Below are 6,747 nucleotides of genomic sequence, written 5' to 3'. Positions count from 1 at the left end.
GATGGCATTGGTCAATCAACTCTTCATGGTCACTACTTTTGAGTCCTTTATTCAGGACTTTTTTCCTGAATGATGCAAGACATTCATCTTATAACTAGGCAGTTTACACAGATATCATCCAACTACTGTGACATTAAAGACCTGAAGCCACAGAATTGTTAAACTGAGAAAGCTTACTGTTTATTGCAGTTTTTGAAGTATAGAAATTCTATTTTTTTTCCTTTCTAGAATGTGTTGATCATAATACCACATCTTGTATCAGTTGACCTTGATTGCCTTTGGAGAAATAGAAAAATGGAAAAAATAGTCAAGGAATAAATTAATAGTTTAGAAAACAATTTAAAGATTATGAAGAAACACAACAATAATTTATGTGACATGTTACCTATGAATTTTAAAATGTTTTTTCTATAACAAATTACGACTTATTGGTTACCTCTAAAATGATGTGATCTAGAGAGAGGTCTCCTTACTGCCCTTCTTGTCTACACTCTGGTCCTTATACAGATTCTGCTTCTCCCTCATGGATTCTTCCTCCCACTTTTACTTTCCAACCTAGAACTGGATAATGGACAAACAATGGCCAAATAGCACACAGTGGTCATAGAGAGATCCTTTTGGACTTCCATTGAGCTACACCATACTTCTCCTAGTCTCTAATCCAGTGTCCACAATTTTTTTTTCTTTCTTTCTGTCTTTTTAGGCTGTCTTAGATTAGAGGTAAAAAGGACTCATTATGTATTTTTGTTGGTTTTCCTGTTCAAAATTTGCTTCCTTTTTTTTTTTTTTTTTTTTTTTTTTGACTGTCATAGAGAAATATATTAGGAGAGCTAGGCAAAAATGCTAACTTTTACTGATATGCAGATACTACACTATCCTTGCTTCTAAAAACCTCTGCCTGGACCTCTAGTCTGGGCCTGCTGATGATAGCATTTCCTCACCAATATGGACATATTGGATATTATAGATCAGATCCTAGGTTTACTTCCCTGTCTTGTGTAGACCTCCCAATCAGCTAATTATTAATGGCAACTCTCATTGGAAATCCAAAAATCCATTGCCAAGCATTTTTATTACTTGAGCATGATCTTGTACCTCTTGTGCCAAAGCACTAGTTTCCTTTCTAATTCTTGCTTCCATGGCTCTTTATTTCTCTTCCAATTTTCTTCTCAAGTGTTCTCATTTTATTTGTAAGAAAAATGAATAAATATTTTATTTTATTTTATTTTGCTGAGGCAGTTGGAGTTAAGTGACTTGCCTAAGGTCAGATAGCTAGGAAATGTTAAGTGTCTGAAATCAAATTTGAACTCAGCTCCTCCTTAATTCAGGGCTGTTGTTCTATCCCCTGTGCCACCTAGCTGCCTGTTAAATTCTTTTAAAAAAAAGTTTTGCTCCATTTCTTTTTGGAAATCTAGTTGAACTTATGCCCAAAACTGTGCTTTTCTCTGAGGCTTTCTTGTTGATTCTTTGGAGTAATTGCTGCATTCTTGTCTTGAATATTCTTTGATTCATCAAACCTTTTTATGTTGGGATTTTTTTTTTTTTTGTCTGTTAACTCATTTTTTCCAGTTTATTTCTTGATTTTGTTCTTATTGTTAAGGCTTGGATTTTCACATTTCTGGAGGGGAAGTCTAAGCTTGTTCTGTTGCTGTTTTCTGAGGATATTGGATATTGTCTCCAGAATCCTGGGGACAATTTGGGTGGAGATCTTTGAAGTTTAAGTTCTCCCAAAGTGATCTGAAGTCCGAAAGTTTATCAGCTAAGGGATCTGAACAACAGTGGATTCACAGAATTTTAGACTTTCTTTTGGTTTGGTTTTCTTTCCTAGTTATTCCTGATTTGTTTTTTCACTTTGGGCTAGATACTAGAAGGAGACCTTTTCCTGCTCCTAGATTTTGAGCTTACTTTTGAACTTGAACTTTTCTTCCCAGAGCCTCTCTACCCAAGAATGACTTACTTTGGCCAGAGGCCATCTTCTTTCTCCATTTGCCCTGAATCTGTAACTTGTAATTGGATAGTGGATGGCAAAGCTGCCTGTAGGTACTCATTGCCATTGTGCTCTGGTTTCTGTCCAGGAAGACTCTGGTATGTGTCTGAGATGTCCTTTTGCCCTTGTAAATGGTTTTTCCCTTGCACCGGAATGCTCTCTGAGTCATGGACTCCTGACTAGACTCTGTCCCTATTGTCCATGCACAACTTGATTTTCCTTATACAGTGACCAGGGCTAAAGAAATTTTTTTAATGGTTTTTCTATCTGAATTTGATCTGGTTTTCTAGATCTGTTTGAAGAAATTTTGGTGAAAATAGGAGAAGATCTCACTGCATTGCTTCCTGCTACTCTATTATCTTGGCTCTTAGGTTATATCTTATTGCTGACCTTCCATAATCACTGAATGTTTAGGAGTAAAATTAGGAACATAAAATTGACATTGATGAAAATGTGACCGATTTAAAAGTAAAGGACAACCAAAAAAAAGGAAAATGTAATTTGTTTTTAGAAGTAGCTGAATTCAAAATACTACTGGGTTGATTATTTCTGTGGTTAAATAAAAAGTAGTGCTATATATTAGTATTGGAAGACTGGGCAGAGTGAGGGCTACTGGTAGACAGCCAAACTTGTACAACCTCTTACAAAATGTCTTCAGGTTGGTTAGGAAGGTTTCAAGTTTTTCTGAAGTAAGTTTTCTTAACCTCTTTGTGTCATAGATTCCTTTGGCAATCTAATGAAGCCTATTTTTAGAATATTCTCTAATGGACTCTTTTCTCAGAATAATGTGCTGAAATGCATAAAATAAAATATATAGAAATGTAAAGGAAACAAATTACATTGAAATAAAGTCATTAGTTTTTAAAGTTCACATATTCCTGCTTAAGAACCTCTATTCTAAATAATCATCAGGTGCAGGTGATTGGGGCTGAGAAAAACTGGGGATGAAATACAAAGTTTAAAAAGAATAATGTATTCTAGGTGGAGATATGTATGGTCTTATTGAAAAATTTTCTAGGGAAGAGTAGTACAATTTAGTCATCCTAGTGATATTAGGGGAGGCACTGTTCTAGGCTGTGATTGATATGCTCAGTTAGCTTGTAGGGCTGAGGTTGATAGGCCAATTAAGTTTTTATTTGAAATGCAATGAATAGAATGATTCAGAAATCCCAGATAAACTTGGGTTTTTGGTTTAATATAAGCTAGGAGGAAAGTTTGTTGAGTTGAAAAATTCTTTGCATTAATTGAGCCTCTCTAACAGAAGTGGGAGATAGAACATGGAGCAGAAAGTGTAGACATGGAGTAGAAACATTTTGGAGGATATCATCCTCTCTCCTCCTCAAAAATGTTATTCCGATGCTTCATTCTGATATGTAGGTTACCCTAGTATGCCAAAACTATGCTAACAAAGAACAAATCTTAGAAGCTTTTGACAAAATGTAAAGGTTGAGAATATGTGCCTATTCTCTGAAAACTAGTCTAGGTATGGTGAGAAAAGTTTCAAGCTTACTAGGTTAATCACAATAACTAATAAATACATAGAGGAACTATGATCAATATTGATGGAAGGATCTCACACACCAGTGAAATCAAAGATCCTTTATACTAATCCTACTAAGGTAATGTATTGACTAGGCAAGAGTGTTGAGGAATGATGAAATCCATAGTCCACTAGATAAGAAGGAACTGGGCTAGCCCTATCAAATTTCACAAAGTTCTGTTATGTAACAGAGACAATGAGTAGAACATAGTTAATACTGCTTTCAAGTTAAAATATGTCAATCATGCAAGGTCAGCCACTAATTCCTGTGAACTATCAGGAATTATGGTCTTGTGAGTTTTCATGACCTGCTAGTGAAAGATCTTATATATGACCAGTCCCAAGCAAGGGCAGGGCTCTCAATCAATAAATTAGTCAAGACATTTCATCTGGCTAAGTTGTGATCTGTAAGGTTACTGGAGGATCCAGGGTTTAGTACTACATAAAGTTGGAACATAGTGGGGAGATCTAGAATTAGTTGGGCCTCTGTGGCTTAACCCCAAGTTTTAGAAACTGGGGTACAAATGGTCCTGCAGAAAATCCTATTATTTTAGGATTTAGCTATTTCCCCTTATCTTTTTTGTCTTGGGACCCCATGAAGAATATACAATGAAGTATCCAAACTGATCTCAAAATAGACAGATGCACTTTAAAAGTATCATGTATATACTGTGCTAGATATTAGGAAGACAAAGAAAAAAATTAAACAGTTATTGCCCTCAAAGAGTTTATACTTTATTAGGGAAGACAGAATATACACATATACATATACACAAATGTTAAACATACATATGTACATATAAACACATATAATACAAGAATATTTATATATAATATTTCTTTATGTGTATATGTGTGAGTGTATACAAAATAGATTTACATAGACACAAAGTAATTTGAAAGAGAGACTAGGAACTAGGGAGATGAGAAAAGGTTTTACATAGAAGATGGTGCTTAAGCTGAGTTTTGAAGTGTAAAATTGAAAATTGATTTTAATTCTATTTTGCTAACACTCAAGCTAGATTTAATATTCTTTTTCCCAGTTCCTTTTTTTTTTTTTTACATAGCCTTATTTACATATTTCCACATTTATCATGCTACACAGGAAAAATCAAATCAAAAAAGAAAAAAAATGAGAAAAAACAAAAAGCAAACAAACAAAACTGAAAAGGTTAAAAAAACTATATTGTGATCCACATTCAGCTCTTTTTCTAACTGCAGATGGCTCTTTATCACAAGTCTATTGGAATTGACCTGAATCACTTCAATTGAAAAAAAGCCACGTCCATCAGAATTGATCATAGTTGTTGTGTACAATGTTCTCTTGGTTCTACTCACTTCACATTAGCATCAATTCGTGTAAATCTCTCCAGGTCTTTCTGAAATAATTCTGCTGATCATTTCTTATAGAACAATAATATTCCATAACATTCATATACCATAACTTAGTCATTCTCCAATTGATGGGGATAGATCCAATTTCTAGTTCCTTGCCACTACAAAAAGGGCTGCTAAAAACATTTTTTGCCCATATGGGTCCTTGTCCCTTTTTATGATCTCTTTGGGAAACAGACCCAGTAGAGACACTACTGGAGTTGTGGCATATGAATGCAATGGAATACTATTGTGCAATAAGAAATGATGAATACACAGATTTCAGAAAAACCTGGAAAGACTTGTATTACATGAGAAGAACCAAGAAAATATTGCTGACCATCTCAGCAACATTGATGATCAGCTATGACTCTTCTTAGCAATACAGTGATCCAAGACAAGTACAAAGGATTCCTAAAATGCTATCCATAACTAGAAAAAGAACTGATGGACTTGAAATGTAGATCAAAGAATATTTTTTCACTTTCTTTATTCTTTCTCGTGTTTTTTTTTTTTTCTCTTTTAATTCATTTCTTCTTTCAGAACTGTGATTAATATGGAAGTATGTTTTACATATTAGCACATGTATGAACTAGATCAAAATGTATACCTTCTTTGGAAAAGGCAAAGGAATGAAGGAAGTGAGAGAGAAAACTTTGGAACTCAAAATCTTGTTAAAATTAATGCTAAATTTTTTTTGTAATATATCTGGGGAAAATAGAATAGTAGTATATATTTAAAAAAGAATATAAAGGCAAAAAGAGGAAACAAAAAATAAAGAATTATGTTTAGAACTTTTCTCTTAGGGTATCTTAATTTCTACCATATGGAAGGAAACAAGTGATTCTAAGAGACAGAAGTGAAAAGGGAACACATCTAAGAATGGGATTTAGCCAATGCAAACATATAAACACAGTAATTGGTGAACCAATGTGTGAGGAACCTTCAAAATGGGATCTCTGAAAGGGACTTATGTATAATAAGATCAGAAAAAGAAGTTGAGTCTACATTCTTGAAGGCTTTAAAATGTCATACAAAGGAGTTTATATTAATTAGTTTTAAGGGGGAAGTTAAAGGATATGATCAGTCAGATTAACTATAAAAGGTGAACATTATGTCTAGAGATTCATATAGATAATATATGTTTTTACAAAGCTTTACAAAGCTTGTCTGGTGAGATGGTAACACTCTCACCATCCATATCAAAACACAAATTTCTTCATATCTATTTTCTCCACTAATTACTTCAGGTCTGAGAAGGGATTCTCATGCCTGTTGACTGTTATATTGACTAAACTTGCCACTGCCAGCCAACTAGAGAAAGGGCTTTAGTTTAATCAGTGGAGAACTCATTGGATTTGAAATACTTGGTTGCTTCTAGGTAGACATCTCAGAAGCTCAGCCTTTCCTTGGTCCCCAAACATCATCATGAAGTCCCAACAGCATCTCAATAAACTAGAAACTCATCTTTGTCCTACAGTTAGACTTTTTTTGTTGTTGTTGGGTACATCAGTGCTCCTATTTGAAAAGCATTAAGACCTGGGTTTTCTCATTAGCATTCCAAATATTGATGGTGGTTAGTGTTCCTGTGGGTAGCAGCACATGAATACCTGCATAATTGCTTTCTTTTAAATCTAAACTATTTTAGTGAATTTTTTCACTCTCAAGGACACAATTTTCATACCTGATACATTTATCCTGTTACTACAAATTTTATTCATACTTTAAAATGTAATTATACTCCACTGGAAATATGAACTGAATAGTGAGTGGCCATATGAGGTGGAAAAACTCAAAGCAAGAAAGGAATAATCATTTTCCAAATAGTCCATTTTTTAAGCCATTT

The sequence above is a fragment of the Antechinus flavipes genome, chromosome 1, assembly GCF_016432865.1.
Source record: "Antechinus flavipes isolate AdamAnt ecotype Samford, QLD, Australia chromosome 1, AdamAnt_v2, whole genome shotgun sequence".
Classification (NCBI taxonomy): Eukaryota; Metazoa; Chordata; class Mammalia; order Dasyuromorphia; family Dasyuridae; genus Antechinus; species Antechinus flavipes.
This window is presented reverse-complemented; position numbering follows the sequence as displayed.